Here is a 14,663-nt window from a genome sequence, read left to right on the forward strand (position 1 = left end):
TCCCCCACACTGTTGGGATACTGCCAGGGAGACGGAGGCATCAGGCAGGCCCCCAGTCGTCTCTGGACGATCACCGGTCTCCTGTGGAACAGCATCAGTCAATTAGCAACACGAGCTACAGAGACATTCCAAGACCCGTGCACATCCTTTCAGCAGAGTCTCCACAACAAAAGGATGCACACAGGAGAGCATATTTACAGCTTTATTCAACGTAGTTCAGAACAAAGGAAAAACATGACTGCTTGCCTCCGTGTCCAGGAAAACAGCCAGAACAAAAGCTATATACAAAACGGAAGTTCCCAGCGAGAAGCTGGAAGTAAACAAGTATGTGACACACAACAGCCTGTTCCCTTTTTAAGGTGGAATGGAACTATATCCTAACATCCTCCCCCTTTCCGTGTAACCTGTAGTACCTGTGGTTCAACCCAATTGCAACCTCTGTACATAAACCTTAAGTTGTTCTCTGTTAACAACCTTAGACAACAGATCAGCAGGAATTTCATTTCCTGGCATGTAGGACAGCTGAATAATTCCTTTCTGAATACACAAGAGAATGCATGATGTAACTTAATCTGCAAGTATTTGGTTCTTTGCTTGCAACTCTCTGAGTTCAGCAAGGCCAAACAGGATCTATTGTCTTGATACACCTGTATAGGACATTTTACAGAAACTCTGATGTCCTGAAACAGTTGCATCAACCATTCACAATCCATGAGTGAAAATGACAGGGCATTGAGTTCTGCTTCACAGGAACTTAAGCTTACTGTCGTCTGCTTTTCGCACAGCCAGTCAAAGAGACAATGGTTGTACATGTAGCATACTCCAGAACTGCTTGTACCATCCATGGTGTCACTTCCAAAACTAGCATCTGCAAAGATTTCAAGATCTCCCATCTTTTGACTGGTGAACCTCAGCCTGTAATGCAAAGTCCCCTTCAAATAGTGGGCTATGCGCTTCAGAGCTTTCCAATCCTGAACAGTAGGATTGTTGGCATGTCTGCTAAACAGGTTAGTGCTTACAGCGGTGTCAGGTCTTGAACATCTAGCAATGAAATTCAGCTTGCCTAGAATGCATCTGTACAGTGTGGTGTCAGAAAATGCTTCAGCAGTACTATCTACCTGGTAACCTGTCACCATCGGTGTGTCTGCTGGGTTTGCATCAACCAAATTCAGCCTGGTTAATACATCAGCAATTTTCTGTGTCTGGTGTACCAGAAAATTACCTGCTTGGTCCTTCTCCACCTGCAGAGGAAGATAGTTGGATACCTTACCAAGATCCTTCATGTCAAAGTGCTCCTTCAGCTGAGCTAGGGTGCTTTGGTACAAAGCCTGATTCTTCCAAAACAGAAGATCATCAACAAAACATAAACAATACAGTTTGTTTTGCCCCTCCTCCTTGACAAACACACATGGCTCAGCTTTGCCTTGGTGAAAACCTAGGGAAAGCAATGTCTCAGTGAGTTTTGTGTTCCAACACCTGGCCCTCTGCTTGAGACCAAATAGGGATTTCTGTAGTTTACAGACCATTCGCTTCTGAATCTGCACTCCATCAGGTGGAAGCATATACAGTTCCTCCCCCAAAACCCTGTACAAAAAAGCTGTGTTCACATCATGATGAGAAACGTGCAGTTTCTCCTCTGCAACAATCTTGAGCATTAGCCTAATGCTCTCATATTTGACGGTGGGTGAGTAGGTCTCGTGGTAATCCTGTCCTGGTACCTGTGAAAAACCTCTGGCAACCCATCTGGCTTTGTGCCTGACAACCTTGCCAGTCTGGTCTGTCTTGGCCTTGAAGGCCCATTTGCTGCCAACCAGTCTCATTCCTGGGACTACTGGCACCAGCTCCCAGGTTTGGTTCCTATCCAAGGAATCGACTTCAGCCTTCATGGCATTAAGCCATGGTTCAGCATCTTTAGAGGTTAACTCCTGAACCTCTTTCAAGCTTGAAGGTTCCCACACCTTCTCTGAGCTACTAAGAACAGCAGTTGCTGTCTTAGCAAACTCATCAGCAAATCTCTTTGGAGGTTTGCCTTTTGTGGCCCTTTCAGATCTGTGTACTCCTTCTTAGGAGAAAAGTGGCCAATGGTAAACAGTGGTTCTTCCAGTTCAGTGTCAGACGCATCAGATGGTCTGTGTGCTGGTCCCGGGGGGGGTTACCGTGCAGCGTGGTCTGAGTCCGGTCCTGGGTCGAGAGTCTGGAGGGTGTCCGACAAGGGCGAAGCAGGGTCCAAGGCAAGGAGCCGGGCGTGGTCAGGAACTCCAGAAGAGCAGGTCAGGGTGCTGGCAGGAACAGGTTTCCAATGTTGCTCCTGGGACTGGGCTGACTGGCATTTATCTCCTCTGAGGCCTAGGGCGGTCCCGGCCCACAGGTGACTCGCCTCCCCTGGCCTTAAGGCGAGCACTCCTCCTGAGAGCACTTAGTTCCCTCCGCCTCTCTGCCCTGAGCCTCTGCAGGTCAGGAGAGACTGGAGGGTTACTGGACCCAGGAGCAGCTTCACCTTCCCCTGCCAGGGCTGGGAGAGGCGCACCTGCAGGCAATGGGTCCTCGATCACCTCTGGAGCCAGAGCGGATTCAGCTGGTGTCTGCTCCTGAGGATCCAGCACAGGTGAGGGCCCTTCAGATTCAAGCCCCTGCCCCGGCTCAGCTGGCCCTGGAGGCGGGGACTCCTCTGCAGGCTGGGATTCCTCCGGTTTAGCCTCTGAATCAGATTCCCAGGCCATCACACCATCCCCACTCACAGCCCCCCCCAACCGAGGGTCCAGACCCGGCTTGCTGGGGTACGCCGCATGGAAATCACGGAGGCAGGCAGGCGTGTGGACGTTGGCCGCTGGTTCCCAGGAACGGTCCTCAAGCCCATACCCCTTCCAGTCTATGAGATATTGGAGCTTTCCCCTGCAGTATCGTGAGTCCAGAATGCGCTCCACCTCATACTCGGGCTCCCCCTGAACCAAAACTGGTTGCGGTCGGGGACGGTTCGGGTGGAACTCGTCGGGGGGGCACCGAACTCAGTAGGGACCTGTGGAATACTGGGTGAACCTTCAGGGTTGAGGGTAACCGGAGACAGAATGCCACCGGCAAGACCTGGTCCACGATAGGAAACGGGCCGGTGAAGCGGGCGTCCAGCTTCCGCGAAGGCCGAGAGGGGTGGAGGTGGCGAGAGGAGAGCCATACCAGGTCACTGACGTGGAGTTCCGGCCCCACCTGGCGGTGGCGGTCAGCCTGGGCCTTGTATGCCTCCTTGGTCTGGCACAGTTTCTCCATCAATAGATGTTGTTGATACTGGAGCTCCTGAAGCCACTCTGTCACCTCAGGGGCCATGGATGCCGGCAGCACATCCGGGAACAATCCGGGATCTTCTTCCTTTCAAAATATGTTTAGGCTGCCTTTTGGGTACACCTAAATAGTAAAGGCAGCTCACAAAAATATAAACATAATTAAAACAAAATACAAGGTGAGGAAAACGCTTAGTGCAATCATAGGTTTTCTACTCAAAAGTAAATTGCATTGTGTTCAAAGGGATTTATTCAACTGCCAGCTTAAGGATAGTAAACAAGGAACAAGGCTCCCTCATCAGGCCACAACTACTGAGAAGAGCATCTCTACATTTCTTCTTGTCCTATATGAGCCTTATAAGCTTATACCAATTGAGACCACTGGTTCATCTAGTCCAGTGTTTCCCAACCGGTGTTCCGCAGCACACTAGTGTGCCGTGAGATGTTGCCTGGAGGGAGGCGGGCGAGGGCGTTTGCTTCCCGGAGGACTTGTGGGAAGCCGCCCCTTCCCTGGGCGACGCGCCGCCTCGCGACTCCGGAGTCAGTCCCGAGGGCTCTCGGAGGGACTCGCGAGCGACGGCGCGACGGCTCCAGGGCGCGCTCAGCCGGGCCGCCGTGCGCCCCCGCTGCAGCTGCCCGGCGTGGAGTGCGACGCGGAGCCGGCCGGGCTTGGAGGCGCCCAGGTAGTGCCGAGCCGGGCGGGGGCGGGGAGGTCTCGGTCTGCTGCGGGCGCAGGAGGGCGAGCGGGAGAGGGGGAGCCGTCGGGTCTCCTGGAAGGAAGCGAGGCGGCCTGGAGGGAGGCGGGCGAGGGCGTTTGCTTCCCGGAGGACTTGTGGGAAGCCGCCCCTTCCCTGGGCGACGCGCCGCCTCGCGACTCCGGAGTCAGTCCCGAGGGCTCTCGGAGGGACTCGCGAGCGACGGCGCGGCGGCTCCGGGGTGCGCTCAGCCGGGCCGCCGCGCGCCCCCGCTGCAGCTGCCCGGCGTGGAGCGTGACGCGGAGCCGGCCGGGCTTGGAGGCGCCCAGGTAGGGCCGAGCCGGGCGGGGGCGGGGAGGTCTCAGTCTGCTGTGGGCGCAGGAGGGCGAGCGGGGGAGGGGGAGCCGTCGGGTCTCCTGGAAGGAAGCGAGGCGGCGGCTGAGGGGGATGCAGCCCCGTCCCCAGCAACAGGCGCTCCTCGAAGTGAGGCCACAAGTCGGGGCTCGGACAGGGCCTGGAAGCAGCGGCTCCGGCTCTTGGGAGCGGAGAAGGGGACTTCGAAAGCGGCCTGGAGGAGAAAAGCCCCGATGCAGCGAGAGCGGGGAGCGTGCTGCCTTGTCCAGGCCTCCTCGCTTTGTGCCGTCCGCTGCCGGGAGCAGGACACGGGGGCTCCTCGTTCACATGCTTTCCCGGGTGATCGGTGAGGGTTAGGGTTAGGGTCCCTCAGTCCCTCGCTTTGCTGCCTCCTCCCCCCCACCCCCAAAACTTGGAGGTTCCCCGGCAAGGGGGAGGGAAAAAATTGAAAACTTTCACTTTCGTGCGTCCCTCCCGGCGTGACGCTGCGCGCTGACGTCACGGGGCTGTAATGGTGGTGTGCCGCGAGATTTTTTTCGTCAAACAAGTGTGCCTTTTCCCAAAAAAGGTTGGGAAACACTGATCTAGTCTAGCATTATGTGGTCTGATGGATACAAAACCTCCAGCATCTCAGCCCTTCCTGCATGGACAGCTTGTGCTCTACCACTAAGCTGAAGGCCCTTCACAAGCACTGGAAGAAAGTGATCTTCTAAAGACAGTGCATTTTGGAGTACACAGGGCTGAGAAGTTTCTCATTAGTTGATTCAGTTTAAAGGAAACAATAATGTTTTAGAAAATAGTAGTAGTAGTATTTTATTAGCTAAATGCTGATTGTAGATGGAGAAGTGGCATTGGCATAGGTACCAAATTCTTGCCTATTTTGTGTGAGATCTTGTGCGCTCCATAAGATCTCAAACGGTTTTGGCTAGCGGAGGAGGTGGCAGGGCTCCCACAGGGGCTGCTACCTTCAGGGCTTCTGCCACCTGAGGGAGCTGCCTCAGCCTGCCTAACTGCTGAGCTGACGCTGCAAAGATGGTATAATATGGTATAAGAAGACTGTAGCAATTGTTTAGAAAATCATTTAATGTTTGTAATATATTTGCCTGATCAAGCAGAAACGCATGAAAGCCTTAAAAGTAGAACACTAGTCAGTGCAAAATGTGGGATTAGGAAAGAATTACTCAAGATCCTAATGCACATACAGTGGTACCTTGGTTTACGAACTTAATTCGTTCCGGAGGTCCGTTCTTAACCCAAAACTGTTCTTAACCTGAGGCATGCTTTTGCTAATGGAGCCTCCCGCTGCCGCCGCACGATTTCCACTCGCATCCCAGAGCAAAGTTCACTACCAGGAGCACCTACTTCCAGGTTAGCAGAGCTCATTACCCAAAGGGTTTGTAAGGAGGACTGTACGTGACCCGAGGTTCTACTGCATTGCTTCTAGGACACAGCATGCAGAAATCACATATAAAGCACTGGCTTCAGTAATTCAATGTATGTTGATTCATTGTTTTATACTCTTGTAAAGGAAAACACACACGCTCATGAACCTGGATGGCCTCTTAAAAATATCATCCATCTGCCTTATTTTACGTACGTACTTATTTTCTGGCAAGGTTTTGGTGGTTCTTTTTCTCTTGGCTTGTATGCTGTGCTGGTGAAGCTCCCTAATGAAAATACAAAACACTACTTTGGAGATAGCTTCAAAGAGCCACAAAGCCTCTGACATTGAATCCACATCAAAATTAGAAATTGCAACCATGCTCCTAGAATAAATATACTCTGCATGAGCTGCATGCAGCTGTGAGGAGCCTCCATATCAACATCTTTAAATATTATAAGATGACATTCGAGCTTAGAAGACTCCAGGGGAAGGAAATCATTTAATAGGGGACAGTGAGCCAAGAACCAAATTCAGTCCCAAATAATCCTCATTTAACCAAGCTTTATGTATGTGTAACTGTAGCCCTACTCATGTTTTGTTGTGTGTAGGGCAGTCACAGGTAGGGATGGGAAGATCTGTCAATTTCGATTCTCTCCTTTTCTCACTATTCTAATTTTAAATCTATTTCTCTACATTTCTGTAGCAACCTGCATTTTTTATTTTTAAAATCCTCATAAAAATTCACCAGCATTTTAGTATGAATTTCTCCTAATAAAGACATGTTTGCATGCAGCTTTGACTAATTTTTGCAATTTCTCCCAATATATTCATTTTACATGTTGTTTTTCACTAATATATTACTTTTATGCACAGTGCCCAGCAACATACACATTTTGTCAACATTGGTGGGAGAACATCATCACAAAATTCAGATAAGTGTGAATTTTGACAGATATTTTGATTTGCATATTGTTTCAGAAAGTATAAATTTGATAAGATTCATTTTTAAATGTGAACTCAATTGAATTTCCTCCCCATCACAAACAGAAGACATTTGCCTCTTCGGTTATCTATGCTAATCATTTAGATGAGGGCAGGGGCAGAAGTGCGGTCCTGTTCCTCCTTCTAATTAGTAGTAGTAGTAGTATACTGTCCTTCATCATAAGATCACAGGGCATCCAAAACATAAAAGAACAAAATGAGAACATAAAATGCAAAATAAAACAAGAACAAGAACAAACCAATAATCCCCTGCCCCCACAAACACATTTTAAAAGACATACAGTAGAATGTTAATCAGTCAAAAGCCTGGGAAAAGAGGAATGTTTTTGCCTGGCACCTAAAGATCTGTACCAAAGTCACCAGGTGAGTCTCCCTAGGGAGAGCATTCCACAAGGGGGGACACCGCAGAAATGGCCCCTTCTCACGTTGCTGTCCTCCAGACCTTTTGCAAAGGAGGCACATGAAGAAGGGCCTTGGATGATCGCAGGGTCCGGGTGGGTTCACATGGGGAGAGGCATTGAAATTGAGCCGAGAGTGGATTTCATGCTCTTTATTCAGCTCATAGTGGTGAGGAGGAATGAAAGTCCCCTCAAAGTATCTGCTTTATATACATTATTTACACAATAGGCTGCGCGTGATTGGCTAATTCCGGAATTCTCCTGTAGGCCAATCAGGTTGTGGATTCACTTCCATCTGGAGCCGGATTGGGTGGCTCCTGCAGACCAATCATACTGCTGCATTGTTCTAGGACCAATCAGACTGCTGCATTCTGAATCCTATTCTAGGGCCAATCAGACTGCTGCATTTTGGATCCTGTTATGTACTGAGTTGAATAGGATCCATAATGCAGCAGTCTGGTCCTAGAACAATGCAGCAGTATGATTGGTCTGCAGGAGCCACCCAATCCAGCTCCAGATAGAAGTGAATCCACAACCTGATTGGTCTACAGGAGAATTCCGGAATTAGCCAATCACGTGCAGCTCATTGTGTAAAAAATGTATATAAAGCAGATACTTTGAGGGGACTTTCATTCCCTCCTCACCACTATGAGCTGAATAAAGAGCATGAAATCCACTCTCGACTCTTGAGTATATTTCAGATCCTATTGTTCTAGGACCAATCAGACTGCTGCATTTTGGATCCTATTCAACTCTGTACATAACACCCCTCCCCTCTAAGTTCCAGTCCTGCCCGGGAGGTCGCATTCATAGTCCTCAAGGTACGCTGGCGGCCTACGTGTGCGTTGCAGCCTGGGGTGTTCCCTGGTCCAGGGTTCAGGTTCTGGCTCGTGTTCAAAGGATGCTGGCTGTGATGGGGCTGTTTGGTCTGGCGCAACAGGCTCACTCAGTCGTGGTTCTGGTTCCTGGCAAGGGCCTTCATTCTCACTACCCCTGGGTGTGTCTTGTGTAGGGCTGTGAGGACCCTTTTGCGGAGGGGCTGGGGAACAACGACCCTGCTTCCCCATAACAGGCACCCCTTGTGGACTGACAGTTTATGTTTGCGGGTTGTGTAGCCGGCAAATTCTGGCCCGGGGCTGCTGCTGGGCCATCCCCTCCACACCCAGTCCAGGACCTGGGAGATGACCCTATATTTCTTGGAATGATGTGTAACTTCTTGTGCCTGAATGGGGCGGTCGGGAAGCAGCTCCAGGCTCATAACCTCTTGCGCGGGTGCTGGGTCGGGGCCAGTTTCTGGTAGTGGTAGCCTGCTGAGGGCATCCGCGTGGCCCATCACCTTCCCAGGGCGGTGTGATGGCCTGGGATTCCGAGTCTGAGAGTGAACCGGAGGAATCCCAGCCGGCACAGGAGTCCCCGCCTCCAGGGCCAGCTGAACTGGGGCAAGGCCTAGATGCTGAGGAGCCTGCACCTGTGCCAGATCCTCAGGGGCAGGCACCAGGTGAGACCATTCTGGCCCCAGAAGTGCTGGAGGACTCAGTGGCTACAGGTGAGCCTCCCCCGGGGCCCAGTAACCCTTCGGCCTCTCCTGAACTGCAGAGGCTTAGGGCAGAGAGGCGAAGGGAACTGGTCTCTCCCAGGAGGAGTGCTCGCCTTAAGGCCAGGAGAGGCGGGGCTCCTGGGGGCCGGGACCGCCCCCGGCCTTAGAAGAAGATAAAGGTCAGGCAGCCCGGTCCCAGGTTGCGGGAGCAACGTCGTTGTGGAGTACCTGCTTTGCCCAGACCTAGATCGGCACTCCCAGTGTTCCTGTTCCTCGCCCGGCTTCCTGCTACTACTCTCCGGTGTTCCTGTTCCTCGCCCGGCTGCCCGCTGCGGACCTACCCGTGTTCCTGTTCCCCGCCTGGCTTCCTGCTGCTGCCCTTCTAGCGTTCCTGTTTCCCTGCCTGGCTCCCTGTTTCGGACCTCGCGTCTCATCCAGTGTTCGTCTACCCTGCTAGTGACTCTGGACTAAACTTCAGCTACGGTATTAGTACCTCTCCCCCCCGGGGCCAGCACAGGCGGTGAATCAGTGCATACTGGTAGCTGGCAAGGAAAATTGACCACCTGAGGACGTGAGGAGACATCACTTGGGGGGTCTGCTTTTTGGGGGCAAACAAGCCAAGCAACGGCTTGTGGTTAGTCACCACGGTGAAGGGCCACCCGTACAAGAAATCATGGAATTTTTTTACTCCCTTCACGATTTCCAGACCCTCCTTGTCGATTTGCGAGTAGTTCCGCTCGGTTGCGTTGAGTGTCTGGGAAAAGTATGCCACCGGTACCTCTCTTCCATCCGGGAGTTGGTGTCCCAGGACAGTGCCGATGCCATAGGGCGAGGCGTCGCATGCTAGCACCACCGGCAGCCTCTCGTCAAAGTGTGCCAAGACCGAGTTTGAGACAAGCAAGTCCTTAACTGCCTGGAATGTGGCCTCCTGGCACTGGCTCCACACCCAAGGGGCCCACTTGTCCAGGAGTCTGTGTAGGGGCTCCGCTACCGCTGCCTTGTGAGGAAGGAAGGAATGGTATAAGTTCAATAGTCCCAAGAAGGCCTGAAGTTCAGTCTCGCTCTTGGGCGCTGGGGCATCACAAATGGCCTGTACCTTGTTCCCCGTCGGGTGGACCCCTTCTGCATCCACCATAAATCCCAGAAAGTCCACCTGAGGTACTCCTAGTAGACATTTTCCCCGCTTCACCTTGAGACCCACCGTCTGGAAACGGTGCAGAACGGTGCGGAGGCGGTCCTCAAACTCCTCTGGTGTAGGCCCAGCAATCAACACATCATCAAAGAAGGGGGTGACACCAGGAATCCCTTTAAGGAGAGAGTCCATTAGATTCTGGAATATGCCTGGTGCCACACTGACACCGAATTGCAGCTGCTTTACCCTGAACGCTCCTCTGTGCATCACAATCGTCTGTGCCTCTGCTGTGGCCTCATCTACTGGCAGCTGTTGATATGCTTGGGCCAAGTCCAGCTTGCCAAAATTTTTTGATCCAGGCAGGGTGGCAAGGACATGGCTGACCACTGGCACTGGGTATGCGTGGGCCGTGAGGTCCTTGTTTATGGTACATTTGTAGTCTGCGCAGATGTGGACCGAACCATTAGGCTTGACGGGTGTGACGATCGGGGTTTCCCAGGGGGCATTAGGCACAGCTTCCAGCACTCGTTGCTCCACGAGCCGGTCCAATTCCTCATCTATACGGGGTTTCAGGGCGAACGGGACCCGGCGGGCCTTGAGCCTGACAGGTTGTACTGCGGGGTCAAGCTGTAGAGCAACAGGGGGCCCCGTATATTGTCCCAATTTCCCATTGAAACCCCCCCCCGGAAATTCCTTGCATGTGGTGTCCACGTCCACTTGTAAGCTAGTGTGGTTCACCCCGGTGACGGCTAGCCCCAGTGGTCCAAACCATGCCAATCCCAGTAAGCTAATGTAGGGGCCATTGACCACAAGCAAGTCCAGTTGCCGCGTCCACCCTCGATATTGCACCCTGAAGGTCCCCACCCCCATTGTGGGGACCTTACGTTTCTGGAAGTCCTGGAGGGTGAATGGGGCCGGCCTGAGTTTGGGACCCCCACTAGGACACAGTTTCTTTAAGGTCCTTGCCGAGATTATGGATAGAGTTGAACCTGTGTCCAGCTCCATGCGGCACGGGGCCCCCTCTATCTGTACCTCTACATAAATTTTCTCTACGTTGGGGTGGGGCAACTGGTATACCTGGAAGCCCGTGAGCTCCGTCGAGTTGCCTTGGTGCGTTGGGCCCCGGGACTTGGGGCTCTTGGATTGGTTATCGGATGCCTGGCGTCGGGTGGGCCAAGCCCGACACACCCAGGTGATGTGTCCCGATTTTCTGCACTGCCTGCACTCTGCGTTGCGGAAACGGCAGGTCCTCCTCTCATTACTTTCCCCGCAGCTTGCGCAGTTCTCCCCTTCTTGTCGAGGCAGCTGTGGTCTGTGAGCTGTACTCGGTGCACCTCCTCCCTGTCGGATCCTGAGTCGTCGGTGAGGTCTTCGTGGTGGACCCTTGGTTGGGACGGCAAGCTCGGCCGTGCCTCTTGCGTCAACCTCTCGGCAGCTTCTGTTGCCAGGGCCTCCTCCAGAGCAACCTGGAACGTTAGGTTCTTCTTAGCATAGAGGTGTCGTTGCAGCTTCTCATCCTTCAGGCCACCAACAAGGTGGTCACAAAGCATGTTCTCCAACTCTGAGAAGTTGCAGAACTGGGCAGCTTGGCAGAGAGAGGTCACAAGCCCAGTTATGGTTTCCCCAGGGGCTTGCCACTTTGCGTAGAAGGCATTTTGACGAGCCACCACTGAGGGCTGCGGTGAAAAGTGCCCCTTCAGCTGTTCCATTATTGTTTTGTATGGAACAGTAGCGACGTCTTCAGGTGCAAGGAGAGCCCGGGCAATTTCAAACGTCTCTTCTCCGCAGACGCTGAAGAATACCGCCCTCTTCTTGGCATCTTCTTCGTCGGTGACCCCTTTGGCTTCTAGGAGGAAGGTGAAACGGGAGGCGTACGCTTCCCAGTCTCCAGATGCTGGGTTGAATGGCGAGAAGCTGCTGTTGGCTGCCATTCTGAGTTCCTTGTGTCCCGGAGCTGAAGCCTGGATACACGGTGCGAGGCAGCGGTGCGGCAGGTGGCGGTGCTGCGGTGCTGTGTGGTGGTCAGCTCAGCGGGATCCCACCTTCGTCGCCAGTGAAATATACTCAGAGTCGAGAGTGGATTTCATGCTCTTTATTCAGCTCATAGTGGTGAGGAGGAATGAAAGTCCCCTCAAAATATCTGCTTTATATACATTATTTACACAATGGGCTGCGTGTGATTGGCTAATTCCGGAATTCTCCTGTAGGCCAATCGGGTTGTTAATTCACTTCCATCTGGAGCCGGATTGGGTGGCTCCTGCAGACCAGTCATACTGCTGCATTGTTCTAGGACGAATCAGACTGCTGCATTCTGAATCCTATTGTTCTAGGGCCAATCAGACTGCTGCATTTTGGATCCTATTGTTCTAGGACCAATCAGACTGCTGCATTTTGGATCCTATTCAACTCAGTACAGTGGTACCTCGCAAGACGAACGCCTCGCAAGACGGAAAACCCGCTAGACGAAAGGGTTTTCCATTTTGGAGGCGCTTCGCAAGACGAATTTCCCTATGGGCTTGCTTCGCAAGACGACAGCCCATAGGGAAATATCCGGGACAGCGGGGAAGCGCAGCGCGTCTTCCCCACTGTCCTCGGACCTCCTCCGAAGTCGGGCGGTGGGGCGGGAACGCCTCCTCCCGCCGCCGCCGGGCTTCGGAACGATGCTCCGAAGCCGGGCGGTGGGGCGGGAACACCTGCCCCCGCCGCCCGGCTTCGGAACGGTGCTCTGAAGCCGGGCGGCGGGGAGGGAACACCTTCTGAAGGCGGGCGGGGGGCGAAAGTCTTTGCTCCCCCCTGCCTGCCTGTCCCGGAGGGCCTTTGAAGGCAGGCGGGGGGGAGCAAAGACTTTTGCCCCCCGCCCGCCTTCAGAAGAAGTCCAGGACCTCTTCTGAAGGCTGGCGGGGGGCAAAAGTCTTTGTCCCCCCTGCCTGCCTTCCCAGGGGCTTTTAAATCGCCCCGGACAGCGGAGAAGTCCTCCGCTGTCCCGGGGCGATTTTAAAATGCCGCCCGCCAGCATTTTAAGATCGCCCGGACAGCGGAGAAGTCCTCCGCTGTCCCGGGGTTTTTTAAAATGCTGGGGGTGGGAAGAAAAGCCCTTGTCCCCCCCCCCCAGCCTTCAGAAGAGGTCCGGGGACAGACTGTCCCCGGACCTGGTCTGAAGGCGGTTTCCCTAGGAACGCATTAATTGATTTTCAATGCATTCCTATGGGAAACCGTGCATCGCAAGACGAAAAACTCGCAAGACGAAGAGACTTGCGGAACGAATTAATTTCGTCTTGCGAGGCACCACTGTACATAACAGGAATCCTTGAGGTATTGCAGTCCTGAGCCATTTAAGGCTTTATAGGTCAAAATTCCAGATAATCCCACTCAGCAGTTTCATGTAGATGTTAAACAGCCTATGGGATAAAATTGAACCCAGAGGAAGCCCACATTGAAGGCTCCACAGTAGTTAGTTAGATTTTCTGAATCCAGGGAGGGGTTTTCATGGAATAGTTTTACCACTGCTTCCTTCAAGCAGACAGGAACCACCCCCTCTCATAAAGAGGCATTCATCACCTCCCTGGCCCAGCCTGCTGTCCCCCCCCTGCTAGCTTTTAACATTCAAGTGGTCGTCCTGGCTGATCCACGCCCCTTGGCTGCAAATATGCATGGGGGTGCGTGCTGCCAAACTGGGTCTTTGACCCAGGTGAAATAAAGTCTAGTTTCACCCCTGTATACCATGGCTGACAGAAGAATCCTGCTCATTTTCAGAAAAGCGCACTGGCAGATCACCAAAAGAAACAGCCAAGATGTGTCCCCCACCCCCGCCCCGGCCAGAGTGAAGGCATCTTGCAGTGAAGTTTTATCCCCCCCCCCCATCTACAGCTGAGCTTGTGGTTCTCATACTGACCTTATGAATGTTTTTGCTAAACTGCAGAAGGGAGAAAGAAAGGGGATTTTTGTTTCCCTTGGAGCTTTGCAGATCTCTTGGTATAACACTCTGTAATTAGTTTCATTCTGTTTTTGCTGCAAATTGCAATAAGGCAGAAGCAAGCTGGGAACTTCTCTCCTGTTTCATGTTGTGACGGTCAGAATCATAGAATCATAGAATCATAGAGTTGGAAGAGACCACAAGGGCCATCGAGTCCAACCCCCTGCCAAGCAGGAAACACCATCAGAGCACTCCTGACATATGGTTGTCAAGCCTCTGCTTAAAGACCTCCAAAGAAGGAGACTCCACCACACTCCTTGGCAGCAAATTCCACTGTCAAACAGCTCTTACTGTCAGGAAGTTCTTCCTAATGTTTAGGTGGAATCTTCTTTCTTGTAGTTTGGATCCATTGCTCCGTGTCCGCTTCTCTGGAGCAGCAGAAAACAACCTTTCTCCCTCCTCTATGTGACATCCTTTTATATATTTGAACATGGCTATCATATCACCCCTTAACCTCCTCTTCTCCAGGCTAAACATGCCCAGCTCCCTTAGCCGTTCCTCATAAGGCATCGTTTCCAGGCCTTTGACCATTTTGGTTGCCCTCCTCTGGACATGTTCCAGTTTGTCAGTGTCCTTCTTGAATTGTGGTGCCCAGAACTGGACACGGTACTCCAGGTGAGGTCTGACCAGAGCAGAATACAGTGGCACTATTACTTCCCTTGATCTAGATGCTATACTCCTATTGATGCAGCCCAGAATTGCATTGGCTTTTTTAGCTGCCGCGTCAAACTGTTGGCTCATGTCAAGTTTGTGGTCAACCAAGACTCCTAGATCCTTTTCACATATACTGCTCTCAAGCCAGGTGTCCCCCATCTTGTATTTGTGCCTCTCATTTTTTTTGCCCAAGTGCAATACTTTACATTTCTCCCTGTTAAAGTTCATCTTGTTTGTTTTGGCCCAGTTCTCTAATCTGTCA

The sequence above is a fragment of the Podarcis bocagei genome, assembly GCF_964188305.1.
Source record: "Podarcis bocagei genome assembly, chromosome: 11".
Classification (NCBI taxonomy): domain Eukaryota; kingdom Metazoa; phylum Chordata; class Lepidosauria; order Squamata; family Lacertidae; genus Podarcis; species Podarcis bocagei.